This window comes from Rattus norvegicus, chromosome 8, assembly GCF_036323735.1.
Source record: "Rattus norvegicus strain BN/NHsdMcwi chromosome 8, GRCr8, whole genome shotgun sequence".
Classification (NCBI taxonomy): Eukaryota; Metazoa; Chordata; class Mammalia; order Rodentia; family Muridae; genus Rattus; species Rattus norvegicus.
In genome coordinates this window covers 56048061-56073106 of record NC_086026.1, presented here as the reverse complement: position 1 = coordinate 56073106, position 25046 = coordinate 56048061, and the positions used below count along the sequence as shown (strand labels likewise).

At 45.9% G+C, this 25046-nt stretch overlaps 1 long non-coding RNA gene across 2 annotated transcripts in view; it reads right to left on the bottom strand.

Moving 5' to 3' along the window:
• Positions 1 to 215: 215 nt before the first annotated feature.
• The window catches only part of LOC134480164 (uncharacterized), a 36786-nt gene continuing 11955 nt past the window's right edge, over positions 216 to 25046 (bottom strand). For both annotated transcript variants that reach the window (XR_010054375.1, XR_010054374.1), the window contains exon 2: positions 216 to 1909. This is a non-coding gene — a long non-coding RNA (uncharacterized LOC134480164). The remainder of the gene's footprint in view (positions 1910 to 25046) is intronic.

Genomic DNA, 25046 nt, shown 5'->3' with positions numbered 1-25046 from the left:
CTCCACCTTCTATCTCTCTGTAGGAATGCAGGAATTACAGCCATGTGTGCTACTCCATCCAGATTGATGTGGATTCTGAGGGTTCACACTCTGCTTCTCCCACTTGTATGGCAAACATTTATACACTCGGCCATCTCCCCAGTTCAAAACATTCCTAAGCTACATTTCATGAAAGGCTTATATCTGCAATGTGTAAATACCACTCAAAACAATAATAAGAGCATAAACAATTTAATTTTAAATTGAGTTTTAAGAAATCTGGCTTTACCATAGAAGGTACATCACACAAAAAAGAAGCATATGACAGATATTTAACATCGCTCTTCATTAGGGAAATGCAAATGGATACTACCAGGCATATTGGTGTGCATCTCTTGGAATGGCTAAAGTTAAGCAGCCTGAACGTACCAAGTGCTGCCAAGACTGTGAATCAATTGGAATCCTCATACACTGCTGGGTAATGTAAAATGGTACGACTAATTTAGAAGGCAGTATGGCACCTTTTCAAAAAGTTAAACAACTACCTAGAATGTGATCCAACCATTCCTCTTTTAGGAGTGTACCCAGGAAGAGGGACAGAATAGGCAGGTCTAGACTTTCACCTAAATGCTCTTAGCAACATGAATTAGAATAGTAAAGGAAAAAAAAAGCCTGGAAATATCATGGGTCCATCAACTGGTGAACGGATAAACAAATCGCAGGATATTCATGTAACAAAATATCATCAAGTGAGAAGGAGTGAACTATCGATACATACTACGACACAGATGGAGCTCAAAATAATTATGCTGAGTGAAAGAAGACAAGCAAACAGCGCATAATACTGGATGCTTCCATTTATATAATTGTAGGAAATGCAAATGAGCCCGTAGTGACAGAAAGCAGATCTGGTTGCCTAGGGACTGGGGGCGGGGAGCAGGAGCCAAGGATTTCAAAGGGGGAGGGCACAAAGAAACTTTGGGGGATGATGGATATGCTCATTATCTTGAACACACATATGTCAAAACTCATCATATGATACACTTTAAATATGTTCAGTTTATTGTATGTCGATTAAGTTTTAATGAGGTGAAAGGTAAAGGCATTTGTGGAGAGGTACAGGAGCCGTAATGGAGATAATTGTTTCGTCTCTTTCCTTTTCCTGGTACTAATTTTCCAATCAAGGCTGGTGTGTAGGGAAAAAGGCAGGGGTAGGGGTAGGGAGGAGGTTGGCCCACACGGTTATCGAAGCTGAGAGGTTCTAAGATGGTCTGAATAGGAGATGCTCTCAGGAAAAAAAAAAGAGTTGGGATTGGTTCCAGTTGGTAGATCCAGTCATTGAAAGAGAGATTCCTGTTTTAAGGGAGTGGGGACGCTGTGTGACCTAATCCATGGATTTTTCCCTTGATGGACTCATGATGTGACAGCATTGGGAGGCAATGGAAACTTCCACATCTAGGTACAGCAAGAAGATCCCCAAGGATATGTCCTTGGGTGCTGTATCTTGTCCCAGGTACCTGTATTAACACTTTTCTCATGGCTGTCAGAAAACACATAGGAAAAGCAACTGAAGGAAGTGTTGATTTTGGTTCACAGTTTGATTGCAAAATCCATCATGGCAGGGAGGCAGTTGGTCACTTTGCCTCTGTAGTCAGGAATCAAGGAGAGGTTAATATTGGTGTTGAGCTTGCATTCTTTTTATTCAGCCTGGGATCTCTTCCCATGGAATGGTACCACTCACATTTAGGGTGAACTATTCCCCACCCACCTCCATTAACCTAATCGGGAAACTCCCTAAGAGGCATGCCTAGAGACTCACATCCCAGATGATTGTACGTGCTGTCAAGCTGGCAATCAATATGAAGCGTCAGAGCCTCTCTCTGTCTCTCTCCCACGAAGTGAGCGGCTTACAAGTCCTTAAGTTGGCGAGCTGAAGAAACAGAAAATCAATGGGGTAAGTTCCAGTCTGAGGGTAGAAGGCTCATGTCTAACTCAAGATGGTCAAGCATTTGTTCTTCCTCATCCGATCTCTTGGTTGAATAGCATATGGCTTGTTAGAGAGAATAATCTTTACTGCACACTAAATCAAATGCTAACCTCATCTAGAGACAGGACACACCAAAATGTCTGGACAAATATTAGAGTACCTCATAGCCCGTTCAAGTTGACATATGAAATTAATCATCACGCTAACTGAGGGAACTCTTCAAATACATGGGCAGAATTAAGAAGACATGACAAGGATGATACGGAACTGTGGGATTAGTGACCACAGGTAAGACTGGGAGGCAGTAGTGCCCAGAACTTGGACTCAGGATCTGTAACACAAGGGAAACTGGAGTATAGCCGTTTAGAGAGGGAGGCGGCCCACTCACAGCCCAGCACTGAGGGAGCAGGAGAAATGTATGCCTTAACCTTTTTGCCTTTCTAGGCTTTCTTGATCCTTCACTTCAGTCAAGCCGGAAGGGAGAAGATCTACTGTTGGGTATCTTATCCTTTCAATGTAGTCTATTGTGGTGTGGGTCTTCAATGTCCCTCCAAACACCACGTGTTGAAGACTTGGTCCCCAGCTGTTGGTATTGTTGAGGGGTACTGGAGGCCTGCCCTTGAGAGGGATATGAGAACCTTCCCTATTCCCGTCTTGGCTTTCCTGCCACCATGAACTGAGCAGTTCTCCTCCACACACTCCGCTTCCATCAAGCACTGTGGTTCCATAGACCCAGAGGAACTAGATCAAGTGACCCTGGGCTGAAAAACCACAAACCCAATTAAACTTTTCATCCTTTTGAGATGATTTTTCTCAGTACGTTATCATAGGGATTAAGAGCTGACTAAGTCACAGCCCCAAAAAGTCAACCTCTTAGAATCCAGAGAATCGTGACTAGAGTCATGGAGTGCTCCAAGAAGAAACACAAAGCACATCCCACTGTAGGTGAGGACACTAGATATCAGCGGCTAATTCAGGAATGTACAATTAGAGCTGGGAGCAAACATCTGTCTGACAATGAGTCCCCTTATAGGCAGTCCTGTTCTTCCCTTCTTCTGGGATGAACTGAACATCTTTGGTTTTAGTACCAAAGGACAACTTCTGAGAGTTTTATCTGTATCTCTGCTCAAGATGACTTATCCTTGTCCTGACCCGCTGCCTCCTAACCCTTACTAGATGGTCTGGTCACTGCTTCCTTCTCAGTCTCACGAGCCCAAGGGATGGGGAGAGGCAATGGCTCCTGACTATCCCCAACTTCAGTGCTGTATCATCCTTGTCATATCCCCTTAGTGAGTGTGGTGGTTAATTTTATGAATCAACTTTTCTGGGCCATGAGGTACCCCAACATTTATTGAGACCTTCTGCTGTGCCCAGCTACTGGATGAAGTTAGCATAATGTCCATCCAACTCCTCAAGGGCATCAATCCTCTTCCTGACCCCAAGCCTTATACACTTATTTCCACTGCCCAGAATACACTGCCTATCTCCCTTTGATGACGTCACTCCTAATCCTGCTGGAGAATGTTTGCTATGTAAACAACCCCCATTATTATCCTGTCTCCCCTCATCATTCCCTCACAGGCCTTACTGAGTATAGTGCTATATGCTTAGAGGTGTTACCTTTTGCTTTAAGACCTGTGCCTACAAGTTTTTAAGTTCAATTAGGGCAAAAACCTTAAACCCAAATGATTTACAAGTTATCCTATATATAGTAGGTGATCAATAGAGATTTATTTAATGAATGAGACAACTGGCTCTGTGAAAATGGTTGAGAGACATAAGGAGGAAGGAAGAGAGAAGGAGAGAGAGACATGGCCAGCCATAAGGAAATAGAAAGAGAAACACATAGACAGAGGGAGGGAGAAAGAAGGGGGAGAGAGAAAGAGAGAGATGAAACCTGCCATTAAACAAATTCCCAAACTGAGCTTCCTTTGTAAAGAACCCATTAGTGTCTAGTAAATTCTAAGGATCATATTTCTAAGAAAGATTAAGGAGAACCTCTGACTTGATGGCTGGTCTGTAGAGTATCTCTATTAGCAAGCCTTTGGTTATTAAGAAATTAAGCATTTTTATTCCCTTGAATCCTTTGAAATAATGTCAGTCCCCTTGAAGGGAAAAAAGCTTTAAAGTCATCAGTTACTTATCCCTCAATGTAGATGTCTGATTAGATGCTATGGTCACTGTTATTGTTGGAATAAGAACGGTCCCTCACAGGCTCCTATGCTTTTAACACTTGGTCCCCAGCAAGTGGATCTGTTTTCTGATGTTATAGAACCTTTTAGACTGGATCTCTGCTGCCGGATGTAGGGTTATAAGGACCAAGTTTATAGGTCACAACCTGGCTCCGGTTCTAGTGGAACCCTCTACTTACTGATTGACAACCAAGACATGAGCAAACCAGATATCCCACCCCCTGTTCACAGACAGAAGCCACTATGTTTCCCCTGCTGTCAGCTGAATTAAAATACATTCTTCTCCCTCTAAGTTCTGATGTGCGGGTTCTTTGTCCCAGAAATGAGAAAAGGAAACAAAAAGACAATATTTTTATGGATGGTATGAAGGAGGGAGAGGAAGGGTCATGGTAAAGGAAGGGTCTAAAGAAGAGACTAAGGCATGCACTGGAGTCACTGGCAGAGCTCTGCCTTTTTGTAGATCATAAACCACAAAGCAGGCATATGTCCAGTGTTTTAGAGAAGTTCCTCCCAACCATTCCAAGCAAAGAACACTCATCCTCCTCTAGGCAAGATGCCCTCAAGGGTCATAAAGGTAATTGACTTGCCTATGACAGTATTCAAGCAATGGGCCTGGGATTTGAACTTTCATTATTACAGCTTTAAAATGCAAGGCTTTCTCCCCTAATTCGTAATTTCTTCCCTAAATCATGGATCAATTTATGGAGGAAATTGTACATTTGATCCTCCTTGTGGTAGGAAGGCAGGATGGCTAGAAACTTCCATGAAAGACAATGAAAACGTGAATCAGAGAATTCAGTATTATTACATAAGAACAGTAAGAAAAACTATAAGGGAAACGATGACAATCACAGGATGGCCGGTATTTCTCAGATTCCCTAGAGCTAGGACCACATGAAACACGGTACACAAGTGCCCACGTGGACCTGCCCCCTCAGCCCCAATTCAGTGCCTTTAATTATCCTCATTTTACACGGTAGAATCCTGACAGTGGTTACAAACTTCTCCAAAGATACAACAACCAATCAGGAGGTCTAATCCCTGGGGTCTGCTCTGTGCCACCCATAGAGTCCAGACCTGAACCCTCATTTATCCTATGCTGTTTTTATTATGGGAGGGAGCAGTCTAGTTTCTCCCCAAACAGCTGCCCAACCCCTGGGGCACACCTTGGCTCCACCTCCCCTTTCCTGTGCCACCCCACAGCCATGTGGGCAAACACCCTGCCTTTCCCCAGGCAGGGGATGCCCGATTTGCATAACTTAATTAAATTCTGCATTCTCCTTTTCAGAGGAGCAGCCCTATGAAGGATGCTGAGTGCGTGGTCTTAAGGCAAATCAACGTGCATGATGAAAGGGCCTATTTCGGTTAAGCAAATTATGAAGAGGCGGGCAATGTCCTCACTCTAATAATTTCCCGTGAATTATTTATATGGAAACTGCAATTACATCGGGCAAAACAGTGTTGTGTGCATAAAGCTCACTTAATTACCCAACCACCTGTTGGGACCCAGGGTCCTCCACCAGCCCATTTCTTCCCCCAACAGGTCCTTCGTTCCTCTGACAGAACATGGGCATGAGCAGGTAGGTCTGGGAGAAAACCGTGGATGCTGGGATGTGAGGCACATTCTCTTCTCTGAGCCTCAGAACCCCATCTGCCTCCCTTGGGTCCAGCCTGATCCTACCTTGCTTTTCTCCAGAAACTGAGCAGTCCTGGCTCATCAGAGCCTCTACTTCATGCCTCTTTCTCTCTCTCTCTCTCTTTCACACACACACACACACACACACACACACACACACACACACACACACACACACACAAAGACAAAAGTCAAGGAGTAAGAAAGGCAGCAGAAAGAAAGGAAGGAAGAAAGAAAGGAACGAAGGAGCCCCACACCCTTCTCAAAAACCCTTTAACCAAAGCAAACGAGACCCCTTTCATCAGTGCCCGGTTGTTTAACTGGAAATGAGAGTTGCCATGGCAACCATCCTGTCACATAGTATTTCTTGCCACTTGCCAGTAGGAGAGGCGTTGATGTGTAGAAGAGAGCCCTGGTTGGGTGGGGAAGGTCAGGAAGGGAAGAGCCTTGTTTGTGATCTGTTTGCTGAAACACAAGGTCACAGGGGCTACCCCTAACCTGGGATATCTCAGTCCCTCACTCCCTCTCCCCTATCCTGAGGGGTGGGCCTCCCGGTTAAATCTCCCTCTGGTATTCCTCCTGGGAGGAAAAGCATCCTAAGTGTCAGCAGTGCAATGGAACTGTCAGAAATACATGGAACTGGAGACAGAATAAACGGTGAAACACACACTCTTCTTTGTTCTGCGCCTGTAAAACTCATGTGATTTTTTTTTCCTCCAAGAAAAAACAAAAGGGAAGAAAGGACCCTGAGTGTCATGAGACAGGAATCAGGAGTGTCTGTCCCAAGACAGGAGAAGGTGCCCCCACTTATCACAGTTCGGAATCAAGTTTGGTCCAGACCCAAGCAGTAGAGAACTGGGTTGCATTAAAAGGTGGAGGAAAAGCAAACTTGGTAAGACCCTCTTAGGGGTCACAGGTGCAGAGGTCACCTAACAACTAATAAATATTAATATAACTAATACAATATTTTGGTTACTAAGAACCCTGGATTCAAGCCCTGGTTAACACTTACCACTGTGCAACCTTGAAGGACTGACCAAGGGAGAGGTTTGTGGTCAGCTCTGGAGTTCACATATAGTCTTTGTGACAAGGTGACTTATTTCACCCTCGGTGAGAATGCATAGGGGTAGGTAAACTAATAATTGTGTTTAACATGTCTTAAAATGTTGATGAAAAAACTGGAGAGCTGACTCAGTGATGTGTTTGCTGTACATGCCAAGAATCTGTGTTTGAACCCAGGTAAAAAGCTGTGTGCAGCGGTGTGTGTGCGCTTGTAATCACAGCAATGGGGAGGAGGAGACAGGCAGACCCTGAGGCTCACTGGCCAGTCAGCCCAACCTAGTCAGTGAGTCCAGGCCAGCCAAAGACCCTGTCCTAAAGAGTGGGTGGTGAGTACAGAATGAAACTAAAGATTGTCCTCTGTCTTCCACATGCACATGTATGTGCATGCACACAGAGAGGAGGAACAGTGGTAATAATGATAACCATTTCCATGGGATGAGCACAGGGACTATACCAAGCACAGCGCTGAGCCAATGTACACACATCATGAATCCCATGTCTTACACTATTATGAGGCTAAGAGAGGTTCAGTGGCCAAGCTACAAAGTCAAGATGCATCCAAGACAGTCTAGAAGTCTGGCTCCTACCTGCTTAAACACCAGGCTCTTCCTGATCAAAATCAGCTTGGAGCTGATGACCCAAAAGTTCCCCTAAGCCAAGTTCCCAGTTCAGTGTTCCTATACTTGGTCTGTCTCCAGTCTGGGACCCGCTGCTTAACAGGGGTGAAATGGAGTGTTTTTTCTCCTTTAAAGATTTACCATGTATAAATGTATGAGAATATTAAAGGCAACAATTAACTTTATTGGGAACCTTATATTCTCCAGCCTCATTAGAACTGCCAACAAGATCTATTATTAGTATTACTATGCAGATACTGTAATAAAAAGGGTATTTAAAGTGGATAGTTTGGCAATGAAATAAAATAGCTTTTCTCTTTCTTTCTTTTTCTTTTGAAGATATATGTGTGTATCCGAGATGGTTTGAGCAAGGCAAAGGCCTCATAGGACCTGAGGAATGAAGAGCTTATAAAATTTCCCTTTACCACAGACAACCAGAGCGGTACGAGGTGTGGCTGCAGGGCATCAGAATTCTCCAGCCCCTCGGCCTGGCCCAGTACTACTCAAAAGAGGTGCGTTTCTGCAGGAGGGAAGACCCTGCTCACTGGAGCAGAAATATGCTTCCGGGTCCAGCTGCTGTCTTTGCATACTGAGAATGCCTCACCAAATTCCTCTCTGCAACCTTAGCCTCTCTCATCTCAACCCCTCACCTCAGAGGACAGACAGGAAGCCAGGGAAGAAATCTCCCCATCTCTTCTTTCTCTCTTCCTCTATTTCCCATGCACTCCTCCCTGCAGAAGGGAAGTCAAGGACAGGAAGAGTCTGTCTTCACATCTTCTGCATCCCAGTTTGCTTGTCCTGTTAGCTAAGCCCTTCTCTTATCCCTTTTCAACTCAGCTACTACTACTACTACTACTACTACTACTACTACTACTACTACTACTACCACTAATGGTTTCTGTGCCCTGCACACCAAGTGTTTACTCATTTAATCTCCATCACTATTCTAGAAGGTACTCTTATTGCCTTCATTTAGGAAACCGAGGTTCAGAGAGTAGATGCTACAAGCATTAAGGCTGGCCTGGACCCTTACCAAGACCTGTATTCCCTGCTTTCATCTTGAGACTCTGTAATTCACTGTCTGTGACAGCAAAACTAGAAACTTGAGAGTTGTCCGTGGGTCCCTGTTTTGCATTCTAAGGCCTTGGCCTTGCTGTCTCCTGTGTCTCCATAGCATTTTCTGAATCTCCATCACTTCTTTATTCATCATCATCATTCAGGTTTCAACCAAGAATGGCCTTCTCTGCCCTTCACAGTGATGTTCTAGGCTCTGCTAGTCCTAGCACAGCATTTTTCTATCCTAGTCTACACATCATGCCACCATACGTCAATATCTATGTCAGTGTGTGGCACACAGTAGGTGCTCAGTAAATATTTATTGAATAAACATTAGCATATCAGTTCAAGGTTATACAGTGATGAGAACTTCAAGGTTATATAATGACGAGTGATGAACCCTATAAAGTTAAATTCATGGCCACCTTACCCTTATCAATAAAGCAGATTTGTAATGGATTTAGTAATTCAAGTAAAGAAAGAGAGGGGTGGGAATTCCACAAGGACACTCACAGATAACTCATTTGGAGACCAAAACCAAGTATTTCACTGAGTGAAACATTTAGCTATGTTTGAAAGTGATATCTAATTGAAGGGCAGACAAAGTGATAAATCAGACAAAGATTTGACAGAATGAGTCAGAGATAGAATACCCCCAACCTGCAGTAGAACAGAGGCTACTTAAGAGCAGAAACAATTTGCAGGAAAGAGAGGCTACTTAAGAGCAGAAACAGACAGACACAGACACACAGACAGACAGAGAATTGGTGGGTGGTGAGTGTGTATAGCAATTTACTGGGACAGTTTTACAGAGGCAGGTTACAGAAAACACAAGCTAGACACAGGTGAAGACAGAAAAATCAGAGAATAAGAAGGAGTCAGAAGATTAGAACATATTACCAAAGTTAGTATGAGGCCAGACACAGCAGTTCAGGCAGAAGCCAAGAGAAGCCAGATCAAATCATTAAGCTTGAGAAATTAGATTGTACAGAGGCTAGAAGCTTCCAAACCTAGGCCTAGGCCTAGGGATCGTTAGAACACAGAATCTGGACTCAGCCTAAGCTATGTATTTGCACAGCTTAAGTCCAGCTCTCATCTCATCTCCTTCATCTGAGGAAACAAAAACTACAGTTACACATATATGCACACACACACATACACACACACACACACACACACACACACACACACACACACACACACACACGAAGGTATTCTATATATACATTTTCAACTTCAAGCAAGGAATCTGACACACCCAACAATAATCTTGACTTTACTACTGCCGAGGCTTAAATATGCTTGGCTCATGGGAAGTGACACTATTAGGAGGCATAGCCTGTTTGGAGCAGTTGTGGCCTTGTTGGAGAAAGTGCATCATTGTGGGGATGGGCTTTGAAGCCTTGCTTCCTGACATGATCACAAGAGACTGCACCTCTGAACCTATAAGCCAACCCCAGTTAATTGTTGTCCTTTATAAGAGTTGTGTTGTTCATGGTGTCCCTTCACAGCAATGGGAAACCTAACTAAGACAACTACTGAGCAGAGTTTTAAAATAAGAGATGGGAAGAGTACAGAAAACTGTTTCTTCCTGGGACTTCCATGGTCTAATAGGACACACAAAGAATGTATGCTATTTATCTGGCTTAGCCTGTACTAGATCAGGAAGACTTGTGTCCAAATCCTGACTCAACTGTTGACTCTTGGAAAGCACTTTAAGCTGCCAAAGTCCCAGGTTCCCAAGGGTGCTTCTTAAGATGTCTGCCACCTACATCCATGATAACTGACAGGAGCTGTTGTCATTGTTATTGTTGTTATGGGAAACAACCCACGGGTCACATATTAAGAAGCATAAATAATTGAATTAGTTCCAGGATATTGCAGCTTGTAACTATTGAAAAAGACAGGATGGAAGGATGCCATTGTATAATGTTGTAGGGACAGATTTCTCAGAAGAGGTGAGTTTCGAAGCTGAAAGATGACTCACAGAACATTAGTTGTATTATCTCAGCAGAGACCTTGTAATGATTTCTAGGATTCTTCTAGGCATTGCTTTTCCTGTATTTATTTTCTTCACAGCACAAAGAGAAAGTGGGACTATTTGTTCTACATGATAGAGCACAGACAAAACTCAATTGGAAGAGACTCTACCCGGGGCTATCCCCACCCTTCAAAGAAAAGGCTCATTGTGCCAACATGGGCACCCTCTTCTTGGTTCAGCAGTGTGTCACAGTATACCTGCAGAGAAACTGACCTAGGACAACCTCTTCCACTGAGAGACAAGATTTGGAGAGCAAAGGTAACTTAGCTGGAGTGTTCCCTGGGCCAGGCCAGAGAAGATGGCTGGAGTTTCTTATATGATATCATCTTCTCTTGTGCAGAAAAATGGGACCTGGCAAGATGGTTCAGTGGTTACAAGCACTGGCTGCTTTGCTGGAGGACCTGGATTCAATTCCCAGCACCAATATGGTGTCTCAAAACCATCTGTAACTCTAGTTCCAGGGGATCTGGTGCCCTCTTCTGGCCTTCATAGGTAATAGGCACACAAGTGGTGCACAGACCTACATGTAGGCCAAACACCCATATACATAAAGCAAAATAAAATAGAAATTTTAAAACACAAAAGGGCAGGAAGACATTGAGCAATGAGAGATCAAGGATCCTACTCCAAGGAAAGAGAGTGGAGGCAAAATTGAGCCCTAAGCACCCTACTAAGACAGCATCCCATCTACCAGGTAAAAGGTCTGTTAACATTGCCCACGTTCTAACTGCCTCATGGAGTCACTGGCCAGGACTCCCAAGGACAAGAGTCTCACCCAAGGAGGTAAACCATCCTAGCTCATTAGAATGACAAATTCACTTGGCACACCTAGGATTGGACCCTTGCATTTGGATCTGCTAATCCCTGGGCTGGTGGGTTCAGCCCTTTGGCCCCAGTCCTTGGATGTCCTCAGGAAGGTCTGGTGAAATCACTTTCTTGGTTTATCACTGACAACCTCTTCAGCCAACTGTGGGGCTCCTCCTCCAAGATCCCTTTTCTTTTTCCCTTCAGATGGCAAAGGACTTCCTTGGACTAAGTGTCTTCAGAAGCTCCTTTCTCAGAACAGCCAAGTTCCCTGTTTCTACGGATGTTCACCACAGGAACGCAGCTAATTCAATCAGACCCCATAGTGGAAAGGAGTAAAACCCAGGCTCTTTTGTTGACCCAGGGAGGCTGTTATGTGACCTTGCCTTTGCCTTATCCACCCTTGCCCCACCCTGTTTCTTTCACTCTGCTCCAACATGCTAACTTTGACAATGAGCTGCTTCCCCTGGGCTTTGTGAAAACTGTTCCCTTGGCCCAAGACACTCTGTCCCTAGTTCTCTCGCTGGTTCTCCAACCATCATGTGAACCCAAATTTAAATATGGTTTCCTCATAGGGGCTCTTTATTTTCTGACCACTCTGCTATTTCCTTCATGACATGTAGGAAAAGACAAATAGGAATCGGTTTATTCTTCCCCAGTCCATGGCAAGCTCTGGAAATGAGGACTATGTCTTCTTGTCCTCTGTTGTCCCCTTGGTTATCATGGTTTCTGGATACCCACTGAGAGTTTACTACAAAACCTTCTGAGCACATGCGTGGATGATTTAGACAGCCTGAATTTCAACCTTGTTGCTGACCAGTTGTGTAACCTTGAATGAGCGCCTACCTGACTTGGGATCTCTTGGCCTCTCCTCAGTCACATGGGGAAAGGTTGGGAGAACATTGAAATGATCCTTAATGTTCTTCCAGATTAGCTCCTGCCACAGCCAGCAGCACTAAGAAAATGTACACTTGGGCCAGTGAGATGGCTCAGTGGGTAAAAGCACTTGTCATGCAAGCCTGAGGACCTGAGTTCAGTCCCTGGAAGTCACAGGAAAGTGAAAGAAGAGACCAGACTCCACCTAGTTGTCCTCTGACCTTCGTACACATGTTGTGGCACATACATGCTCCACGCTCACATCATATGAATGCACATAACAATAAAAAATAAAATTTAAATTCATAAATTTTATAAGAAGATGCACGTCCTAGGTGGATGAAATATTCTCAACTCCCACGCCCCACTTCCAAAATAAGAAACCATAGACAAGTTTAAATAGACTAGTATTTGTAATGTTTTTTATATAGTTCCACTAAAGGCCAGAAGGCTCTCATCAACATGAGGAACATTACTGTGGGAAGCCTGAAATGGAAAAAGCCTAGGCTCTTTGTCCAGGTGGGTTCTGGCCTTTCCCCAGAGCCTTGATGGGTGTCCTCTATAGGACATCCTTGATGGGTATCCTCTATAAGACATCCTTGATGGGTACTCACTATAGGACTCACCCCAGGCCTTAGTATGGAGGAGGTTAGGGATCTAAGGTGATCAGGACCATTCCATTTACCGAGTTCAGCATCCTCATACAAAGAATACTCTGGGACTTGGGGTAGGCCTAGTGCTTAGCATTTTATAAAAAAAACAAATCAAAACAAACAAACAAAAAATATGTAGTCTGTGCTTTAAATTTCCAATAAATCCACCTGGTGCTAACTGCTTCCAAACCTACCAGCTCCCAGCCATGCATGCAAAGCTGTCAATAGATTCTATCTGTGCTCATAAATATTTGTGGGACAGAGTAGAGGCTAAGTCCTTTCGTTGCAAGCTATCCCTTTTTATTCTCCATATCTACAAAGTTGTTTGACATGAAAATTAACCCAGAAACCAGGCTGGAATTCCCCATTCACTGCCCAGTGGGGACTACCCAAGAGGATAACTCCAATGCCCAGTAAAGTCTCTGAGAGACAGAAATTCTCGTTACTTCCACTATATAGGGTCCTAACTAAACTAGTACACACACTATTCTGTCTCTTTCCAAGCCTAGCTCATGGAATTATTTGGTGATGAAGCTATTTGGGACAGACATTGGCCAGGTGGTAAGGGTTGGGGTGGGAATGCTGGTCCTAGATGATAAAGCAATATTACTAATAAGTGCCCCTCTACATTTACTCTGTAAGCCTCAAATACACAGCGGACCTCAATACTTGGTCTTGAGTCTTTGATGGCTTAGATGGGAGGCTTCAAAAGAAGCCTCAGAGTCCTAGCTGTTCCTAGAGTCGTCAATGCTTCCTTGACTCCTGATCTCTATCTCATCAGCTGGAGTTTTAAAAAAAAAAAGGAAATGAGGGCTGCAGTCTTGACTCTGTCTCTTCCTTATCAGGAGACTAGACAGGTCACAGCCTTTTCCCCACCCTCTACCATCTCTAGAGGAAGTGGGACTATGTGAGTAGGTCTTTGGTTTTAGGGTGGTTCCAGATGCACAGTGTAATCCTGCAATATATAACCATGGAGACTCAAATCTCAGAAGCTATTTGCTCAGGGTCCTAAGACAGTTAGCTGAAGACTCAGATACCTGTCCCTTCTTATTCCCAAGGGACCACAACGGATTCCACAAACATGGCACACCTATGTCACCTTAGCCATCTCCGTCATGGAGCACTGGTTTGGAAATAATCTACGTCTGCACCTCCTCACTCCGTTCGATCCCTCTCTTGAAAGGCAGGATTCCCTGCAGCCTCATCTTGGGCGGATGGAGTTGCCTACTGACAAGATGTTTACGTCCTAGCTAAGCCTGGGTCTGAAATTTAAAATGGGCCAGGGGAATAAAGAGGGTGCCTGGGAGAGACCCAGAAGCCAGGAACCCACAGCTGCAGTGGAAGGTGTTGCTAACGACTCTGTGAGCACAGGAAAAAGGAGCTCCCGACAGGCGTGGGAGCCCAGTGAGAGGGGAGAGAGCAGACACAACCAGGAGGGAGGCCTGCAGAGGGTGCTTCCTTAACCACCCCCACAGATGATTCCAGCAGGGCAGCAGCATCCTTAGCTCCAGGAGGCAACCCTGCTAATCACCATCCCCAAATTCAGCTTTGCATTTTATGAAACTGCTCACAGAGGAGGCAAATCTTTTTCCTTAAAAAAAAAAAAAAATCAAGATGGATAGGGGGAGAAAAAGCTCATACCAGTACGTACTAATTCAATCTCATCTTGGTCATTTCAGTTTCCCTAAGAAAGTGCTTTCACAAAGCTACAAAGCTAACATCCATAACTCTCCAGTTTCCCTAGACAGAGTACCTCTGCATTAAGCTTCCCATTTATCTTCAGAGATGGCAAATCATCCATTTATAATGGGATCTAATAAAGCGAGCTCCCGTTGTAGTCCCCGCTATAGGAATACGCCTGGAACTGAGACACACTGTTGCTTGGGGTATCTGTTACATCTTCTGAAGGACCCTTGACTACATAGAATGGCTATGCTGTGAGACAGGTATCCATGCACCTGAGGGTGTCATGGCATATGTGTGTAAGGGGGAGGAAATGTGACCTGCAGGGCCAACTCCTTGTAATACACACTCACATGTGTGTGTGTGTACAAACACACACACACACACACACACACACACACACACACTTTCTGAGACCAATAGAGAGAGAGGTGGGCCTTGACCTCATTTCACCCTCTCTAAGGTACCATGGGCTTTCTGGAAGGTACAGTTTAGAAATTGACAATTTTAGGATTCAGCAGACTGACTCAGAGGTTCAAGCAAGTCAGCAAGGACAATGTCCCTCTGTCCCAAGGTAAATCTCTGAAAGCAACCTCTGAACTGAATTTTACCAAGAAGGTACTTACTAAAGAGTGTCACAAAATTCACACCCGTAACAACAACAAAAGATAGAAAGCAAACCTGGGCAGAGAGAGAACCACCTTCCATGCAGCCCAGGGGCTCCCTTACACAACCCAACAGGTTCTCTGGAGCATGCAAGGACTTTAAAGATTCTTTTATTTTTATTTTACGTGATTGAGTATTTGACCTGAGTGTATGTCTGTGTACTACATTCATGCAGGTGCCATCAGAGACCAGAAGAGGGCATTGGATCCTTTGGAACTGGAGTTGCACATGGTTGTCAGCCAGCATGTGGGCCCTGGAAACAACCTGGATCTTCTGCAAGAGCAGCCAGTGCTCTTAACCACTGAGCCATTGTCTATCCAGCCTCCTGTGAAAGGGCTTTGAAGTCATTCTGAATCCAGTAAAGATGGCATATCTTCCTACTTGTGTATCAATTGGTTATTGCATGTGAGCAATCCCAGAGGGTCTCAGCCTAGGGTAGAAAGTGCTCTGCCACTGAATTGTTCCCTAAAGGTCCCAAGTGTAGACTACTTTTCCAGCATCGGGACAGCGAGTTCCTCACTGATGAGGAACAGGTGGCCATCACAGTGTCCACCCTCCTTACTGAGTAAGCTATCTCCGTCATCCTTTCCGGCTTCTGTAAAAAGTAGTTTCATTATACTCTGTGGATGTACCGTATACACTGTACACGCTAGCTGTGCCCTATCTTGTGGAGTAGCAGGCAATTAGCCTGGCTCAGTTGCTTATTCCATTCTATGCCTTCTAGCCAGGTGACAAAGAAAAGACCTTCAGACTTGACTTGCCCAACCCTTGGATCATCAACTCTGTGAAACAGAGCTCTTTAGGAATGGTACATGTGGGGACTCAGCCCTGCCCAGAGCTATCGCAGACTGAGAGATCGGAAGATCAAGGAGAGCCATAGTCACAAGTGTCTGTGAGGCATCATGGGTCACAAAGCCTGAGCTCCAATGGGATAGATGATAGGGCAAGCATCTCTAAAGCAGTCCCAACCAGAGGCTCTCAGAGGACCCCCCCCCTGACCTGGTGAGAAGGCAAGCTGAGCATCTATGTCAGATGAGGGATAAATGTCCCATGCCCGTTCCCCAGCAGAGGAGAGAAGCTCCAGGCTCAGTGTGACACTGTCTCTTAATTCAAGCAGAGTCTGGTGGAAATGGAAGGAAAGAATTCTCAGAGGTCTCAGCTTTCATGCAGACCAAGATACCCTTTGTCTTTCTCCAGGTTAGCCAAAAAGGAGAGGCCAATGAGCAAGTACAAAGAAAAATCAGGAAATAACCAGGAAGGAAGAAAGTCAGGGTAGGAAAGCAGCCAAGAGAGCTGGTTACAGAGAAAGTCTCCACTGTAGGGAGCAGCGCTTCTTGCTGTTAGGAACTCTGGAAAGCAGTGGTGATGGAGGGACCCATGCCAGACAGAAAGAGACTGGATCATTTAGATACTGGATCCTAGCAGACACCTGAGAAGGGCTGCTCCTAGGTGCCATCCATACCTTGAGACTTCCAACTTGTCATCAGGAAATGGACAGAGAGGGCTCTCACACATTAAGAAGTGCTGGCAGTTGAAGGATATCCATGTGCACTGGAAAATGGGGGCAGTGGGAATAAGTGGGTGCTTAAAGGATGTAGTATAGTCTCTTCTGCATCTCAGAGATCAGCCTACAAAGCCTCTACTCAAACTTATGTTTCCAGAGATGAGAAACTACTTCCTCACGTGGATCCCTACTGCCCTGTTGGATAGTCAGCCTCTCAGAAACTCATTGCTTAGGACAAGCCAAATCCCATTCACTGCCCAGTCCTTCCAGCACATTCCACTTGAACTAGGATAGTTCTGGTGTCTCTCAGCAGCAATAAAGGGCTATACTAAGCATGTGTTAGGCTTAGTAAATATATTCTGAATGGATGCACGGATGCACACATGTCTGCACCCTACCTCTATGGAATATGCAACTTTTTTTCTGTTTCTAGATTGCTTTTCCATTTTGTGGACATGTGTTTGGATCCCCTAACCCATGATCGGCCTACAAAGTCTCAAACATTTAAGCACAGTGCCTCAAACAGAGCTGAGTTCCAGCAAGCAGTTAGTAAATTCCTGCTTAGTGTTACTCTGGACTCCCTTCTTCCAAAGCACCAAGAGTTCGGATAAATTTAAAAGACAACAAACCATGAGAAGTTGTTTTGGCTTTAGAAAAGATCTAGGTATTTAATCAGCATCCATGAGAAGGTATACAGTACACATGAATACATGCACATGCGCACTCAAATACGGTCAAACTCCACTTGTGTATGTCTTTAGACAGAGTTAACTCTCCCGGTGCAGATACGGAGACCCACCCAGTCAAGCCCAGGGATCACAGTCATCAGGAAAATTAGCCATCTTGTTTGTTTCTGCTCCCAACACTCTTAAAGAGGCTCCCCAGAGTAGTTTAACCCTCAGATTCAGACACCACAATTCCTGTGAAGGTCTTCAGAACTCCTCTGGGAAAGAAGGAGCCATCGCCCTCTGTGCCATGGGTACTTCCTCTGCAAGCCTCTGTGTGTGGAGATGGGGTATGGATTAGCTCCCCATCCTGAATATGGCTCCCATGCCAAGAGGAACGAGTTAAGCTTTTCCGCCTCTAGCTGCAGGCTTAGTGGTGCAGATTACAACAGCAGGTGATGAGCAACGCAGGCACTGCTGTGGTGACTGTGCAAATCCCGTTACAGGGCAAAGGCGTTTTAGCTCCAGTTCCAAATTTCAAAGAATGATTGAGTTGGAACATGGCAGGCAGGAGGCAACTGGGGACCAAAGCTATTTGACTTAAACTCAGAGCCAGGCCTGAGGGGGATGCAGGGTAGAGGATTCCAGTGAGGAAACCCAGGTGTGGGCCTCTCCCCTACCAGCCCTCCAGCCTTCCTACCCCTCCACTGCCCATCTTTCTGCATAATGAACCCTCATCTGTTGCCTTCCCAGTCAATCTTTAAATTCTCGGAGACCAGAGCCCCCTATTTCTTCAATCTAGTGAGGTTCTGCACAGCTCCTGGCACATATGAACTGCTCAATAAAGTTTGCAGAATGACCCATCTATGACTGCCTTAAAACTCAATCTTCCCTTGCTCTGCCTGGTTTCTAGAGTTCTCCCACACCTCTTCAGGAAATCCGTATCCTAATACAGTTTCTGATTCCTGGGGGTGGGGGTGGGGGTAGTCCCTAGCTATCAGAACAGAGTCTCACTACAAATGACACAAGGCAAAATCAGCCCGGGGGAAAAAAATGAGCTTTTAGTGTGTGTGTTGCTGTTATGTAGGGAAATCACTAAGTCACAGGATTTATTGGTCCCTATTAATCCAACACCCCCACCAGTACATAATCACTCCGCACATACACACTTCCCCTGCCCCATGGCTACTACTGTCCCTAACTTGCCTTTAACAACACACACACACACACACTTACACACACATTTAATGTTTTGTTTTTGCATAAAAAATTGTCTGAGCTTGCAGACTATTGAGGACATGGATTCAAATCATAGTCTTGGGGTCATTTAATCTTTCTGAGCCTCTGCATCCTCACTTGTCAACTGTCCACTGCAAACAGTGCACTCTGAGACTGCACATAAAGAAACTTCTCAGTGGAAATTAGTCAACCAATGGTGGCAACATGGCCCTTGTTGGAATCCCCACAGCTAAAATCCGAGTCCTGCCCAGCACCTGTAAACTCAGAAAAATAACTCTGCTGGGTTGCTTTAAGAATCCCAAAGCAGACACCTAGGTACAGAGAGCAAATCCTGGACCACTTTCCACACCAAGGTGCTGCTAACCTCTGTCAGGAACAACTGACCACTCGTGTGTGTGTGTGTGTGTGTGTGTGTGTGTGTGTGTGTGTGTGTGTGTGTGTGTGTGTGTGTGTGAGTTCATGAGTATGAATGTGGAGACCAGAGGTTCACCTTAGTGTCTTCCTCAACCACTGTCCATCTTGTTTGTGAGGCAGAGTCTCTCTTTGAACCTGGAACTCTCTGTTTCAGTTAGACTGGTTGGCCAGTGAACCCCTAGAATCTGCCTGTCTGTATTGCTCCAGTGCTGGGTGAGAGTTACCCCCTCCATGCTCAGCTTGCACATGGATGCTGAGGATTCGAACCGAGATCCTCATGCTTGCACAGGACATACTTTACCCACGGAGCTGTTCCTCCTCCCAGCACTCACTGGTTGTTCTGTCCCTGGTGGGAACCCCAGTATCTAGTAGAGAAAAGGGTAAAGGCAGATCTCCTTTCCTCCCCCTACTTCTTTTCTTCCTTCCCTATTTCCATTCGGTGATTAAGGCTCACCATATGCTTGGCCTGCTGGGAGTGAGTACGTGGGATATAAAAGATGGAGATGATCTGGTCCCTGCTGACAGCAGCGTACTGTCCAGCTGAGGAAACGAAATGACTAATGTGGAGCAGCCAGCCACATCAGCAGCAAGTGTGAAGGTGCTCTGAGGGGAACGTCCGAGTGGGATCAGATGATAGATCGATCACATGGTCTGAGTGTCTCAGGAGCCTCTGGAATGTTGGGTGGACGCTGTCATTACCCACCTGGAGGCAGGCCATTAGGAGGGCTTGCATGGATAAAATGGGTAACCCTGAGAGGGTAGCGAGGTTCCTGTCTCTGTTGGTAGTCAGTGAGTATCAGGTGATCCTCTCCAGACACCCCAAAGTTTCCTTTGAAACGTCCATTGTAAGAGAAGCAACAGCCTCTAGAAAGGTCAGCCCGCATTCTCTTCAGAGAAGCTGAAGCTTGTCTGATCAGGGCTCAGATCAACCGCTCCCCAGCTCAGCTTAGCGGGGCTTCTGTCTCCTCATCTCACATAAGCCATCCTCCCCTCCAATTACTCTTGCCCAGCTCCTCCAGGCCAAGATTTAGAATCGTGGCTGCCTCTCCCTCCAAGGGAAAACAAAGTAGAAGGCCGGCAAAGACCATCTGAAAATCCCCTTGTTTGCTTTCCTTTTCCTAGTCCCTGCAGAACATGCTGGCAGGGGCCCAGACAAACAGGAAGCGGCCTCACTTCTGCTGTGCCCTTTGCAAAGGCTGTGCCTACACCTCCTCCCTCAGCAACAGCCAGTGCTGTGAGACCCTGGGCCTCTCATTCTTCCAGGGAGCAAACATTAAGGAGTTCTATAGCCACCCTTTCTAGGAATCCTCCTGTCTGCAGGAAGATTGTCACCCTAGGATGCCAGCAGTGCCAAAGGTGACATTTAGGAGTCACCCCCTCCAGCCACCTCATTTGCTATTTCCTGAAGATGTCACAGTGTCCAACCTATGGTGATTTCCTAGAATGGCCACCAACTGAGCTCCTGGTACTCCTAAGAAGAAGACTAAGGTTGTTAAGGTTGAAATTTCTTTCAGTTTAACCACAGCCTCTCCACCCTGACCCATCAAAGTTAACACAGTCTGACAATACCCAAGCTGGATTCAAGTCCCGGTTCCTATAGCAGAGAACTATGTGACCAGTTTGTGATGGAGGCTCTTCTTGCGTGCCAGCATCTTTGTTGATATATAGAGCTAAGACTATCTGTGCTGGTGTTCTCATGGCCAAAAGGATAGGATACACACAGAGTCTTAGGCATCTAAGCAGTAACCAAGCTCACCTCCCTCTCTGAAGACCCTACTGAGGGCAGAAACAGCTCTCGAGACAGCAGTGAACTTTCCCACAGACCAGTTTCAGGTTCCTATTGGCCCTAGCTGCTTCTCTGGGGGTTTAACAAAAGAGTGGGACAGAGAAAACATTGCTATCCTGAGAGCCAGGTACTGACTCTAAGATCTCTGGTTATTGCAGTTCAGATGCATCTATCCAGGCCACACGCATGGCACGGAGAAGTGGGCAGGCAGACATCTTGAATGGCCAGCTGAGGCAAGAGGACCTGACAGCTACTGTATAGAAGAAGGCAACTAGTGGAAATGATGTCTCCCACCTGGGTGTCATGGTCCCTTTTGCGAAGCAAATGGCTAGACTGAGCACTCTAGGTTCATAAAGGACTGAGACCACACCTGTAACATAAAATAAGGAGGGCCAGACTAGTGGAGAGTGGCAGACAAGAAGTGAGGTGGTTATTTTAACTATACACTTGAGTGGACCATGGAAGGCCATATATTTAGTCAAACATTATGTGGGTCAAACATTATTCTAAGAGGTGTCAGCATGTCTCAGGGTAACAGTGTTTGAATTGGTAGCTTTGGTAAAGCAGACCACCTCCCCACTGTGAGAGAGGCCCCATCCAGACAGGGAGGGGAAAGTTGAGCAAAACAAACTCAGTAGAAAAGCTAAGCTGTTGCCCAAGGAAGAAAGAACCTCTCTGCCTGACACTTCCTCAGCTTCTTTATAGCTGAAACCACACCACCAACTCAAAGGCTCTCGAGCCTTTGGGCTGAAACTCACACCCACAGCTCTTCAGGGTCTCCAATGTAGGAGTTGTTGGCCTTGAGACTCATTCCAGCTAGTTCCTTATGCTATTATAATATATATATGCTATTATAATATATATATATGTATATATATATATATGTTGATTCTGCTTCTCTGGAGAGCCCTGCCTAATCCAAGAAGACCCACACCCTACTCAGAGATATCCCAGCATGCCTAGCTATAAAGCCTAACAAAGACTGGGAGAAAGTCCTCCCGCCCCTGGGACTATGTGAGCAAGCCTCCGAGAAGCACTGGGACAACCAGCAGGGACATGAGCTCTGTGTTCTGCAAAGATCCTTCCAGTCCCCAGATTCTTCTTGAAAATGGTGAGGCCTAATGTAGCCTTTCTATGCAAGCATCAGCAGGGGCAAGTGCCCCCAGAGTGAAGTCACATGACCTGCATACACTTGGTCCATAAGCTTCTCTTTTGGCCCGCACCATTTTTACCACTTAGCTGTCACGTCAAGTGAGCTCTTCTGGTCCCCAACCCTTGCACAAGGATACTGACTGACAGATGAGGCTAGCCAGGGAGCTGAAGGATGGGAGGAAGCCCTACGGGAGTCCTGAAACAACAGCAGACAGGGTGACAGATGACAGATCAGCCGAAAGGATGAAAGTAAAGGCACCCCCAAACCCTGACCACTCCCTTCCCCAGTTCCATGACTCAGAGTCACAGTGCGGTGTGGGCTTCAGGATGATGGTAGCCACTCTTGAGTGTTTCTACAAGGAAATAATGGGGCACAAAGAACATGTAAGGGCTACTTAGCTCAGAAAGGAAAGTTCCAGTGTTTGTGTATTCTAAATGAAGATTTAAAACATCTCTTGCTCGAGATGTCCGGGGGATAATCCTACTAGGAGAGAGAAATATGAAGAGAGGTTTCCTTCATGACAGTGATGGCGAGCTCAGAAGGATGGAGAGTTAGATTAATTTTCAGCCCTGCCTTCTCTTGCTCCTGTCTTCATCTCTTCCCCGATCCCTAAACTGCAGGCCCATCCCAGATCTTCTTATAATGTGTTTCTCTCCTGCTCAGAATGGCTCTGTACTAACATCTCAAAGGATTCCTGAAATGACAACCACACCACTCTGTGTGTTTGTCTTCTACTGACTGAGTGGCTGGGCAGTGAAGGTGTGACTCTGAAAGCTGACCACGTGAGCAGTGGCAGCTGAGAGTGAATCTGGAAACACTGAGCAGAACAACCTTAAGGGCCTTGGGTACCAAGGCTCAGCCCAGGGAGCCCCTGAGGAGACTCTAAATGTACCATGTTCCCAGAAAACCAAGCAGGGCCAAGGAAAGGAATCACAGTGTCTTTTCTACTGGGGTTCAGTCAGTCTGTGGAAACTGGGTATTACAAAGTGACATTGTCTCCCACCAATTTTTCTGTTAACACCATAACGCCCCTGATTGTCTAAGAATGTATCTGTATATAGACACTTTTTTTTTTTACCAAGAAAATCCCATTGAAGTAAGGTTATCAGTGTGTGTTCTAGCCCAGTATGACTGGCACCAAGGACTGAATTTTTTTTTCCCTGAAATTTTCTTATTTTGAAATTCAGCCCTCAGAGTCACCGTACTTGGAAGCAGGACCTCTGAGATGATGGGGATGAAAGAAAGCCATGAAGGTAAGGACTTAACCTGACAGGGCTAGTGATGGTACTGTCCCGGAGGTTCCGGGATGTCCTCCTTTTCCTGTGTGAAGACTCAAGGAGAAGACAGCCCTCTGACAACAGGGACAGGCTTTCCTACCTCGAGCTCAGGCTTCTCAGCCTCCCGAACTTAGGAAAATAAGTACTGTTGCTTAGTCTGTATCATGGCTGACACTTTGTTATGGCGGCTGAGCGTGCTAATGCAACTCATGAGCCCCAACAAAGAAAGCTGGAACATCAGTGTAGGAAGACAGAGAAGGCAGCCATCTGGAAGCCAAATACAAAGACCCAGACTACACCCACCCCCCACCCCCACCCCGCCGCCAACCGCCTTGCAGGAACCAAACCCTCAGGTCAAGCAACTTCTTTTGGCTTGTTTTGTTTCTTTGTTTTGCTTGAGACACTGTAGCTCAGGCTATCCTGAAACATACTATGTAACCCAGGCTGTCCTCAAATGTATGACACTTCTCCTACCTTAGCTTTCAAGGGGCTGGGATTGTTGGCATGTATCACCCACTGTGCCTGCTTTGTGCGTCCATGGTTCGAGAGCACCCTGTCTGTGGTTCTTCAAACAGGTAAGGCTGGGTTGGACATGAGACAGCCTGAACAGATTTTCTTACATGCAACCCTTCCCTTCACAGGAAGTGGGAACCCACTTCCACCCCACTGCCCACCATGCTCCCTCTCTCCTATGGACTGAGTTCTGACGCTCTGGAACTCTAAGTCTCTATCTCATTTTGGGGTGGACTCCAGACAAGACCCTATTTTGTCTTGCAAGAACGAATCATTTTTAATCAGGCAACAGTGAGTCTGAGAGAGAAACCCATGGAGACAGTGCAGGCCTAGAGCCAGGGAGAAGGCCGGTTGCCAAAGCCCAGCTCCCTGCTTTAATTCCCTAGCTCAGAAGGGAGGGCATGAATCCCCACCCTGCCAGAGGGGAAGGAAAAGACGGGACACTTATCAGTAGAAGCAGAAGCTTCCCCGAGGCTTGGCTGGTGCCCCGCTCTGGCAGGGCCTGTCCTAGCATTGCAGCAAGCCAGACTGGAAGGTACTGAATGCAAAAAAATAAAAAATAAAAAAATAAAAAATTATGTTGGAAGCAAAGAAAGAGGGAAGCCTTAAGAAAGAAAGGTGTCATTGTGGTGCCCATGGCCAGGAGCTCCCAGAACCCTCCCCTGCTCTTCACCTACTCAGCTAGTGTAGGAGGAAGGAGGGAGTCCTTGCTGTGTAGTTGCAATGGAGACTAGAGAGAGGCCTTTAGGCATGAAGAGACCTGGGGGACCACCAGAGGTTACTGGCATGGGAACAAGGGACAGAGACGGGAGGAAACATGCTTACATGGAGCTGTCTCTAAAGGCTGCAGAGACACTTAAGTTTACCAGGCCAGCTGTCCCACCTCTCCCAGATCGCACTGCTAGTGCCTCTGGTGCTCACCATCCCTACAAACAAGTGACAGTACAACAGCCTGGACCCCAGCCATCTGCCCTCTGGCTGACACACTCCCCATCCATCCCTAATGTTCCTGGAGTTAGACCTGGAGAAGGGACCCTGGTCCTCAGCAGCAAAGGGATGCAGGAGACGGGGAGGTCACATTAGCCACAGATCTCAGGGCCATAGAGTGAATCCCTCCACCATCAGATTGGATTTGGATTCTGGCAAACGAGCAAATGAGACATTGCTAAGGCAGCTTGACAAACCCATTTGAACCAATAGACAATAGGCACTGAGAACTGTCACCCCCTCCCCTCCAGGCCCT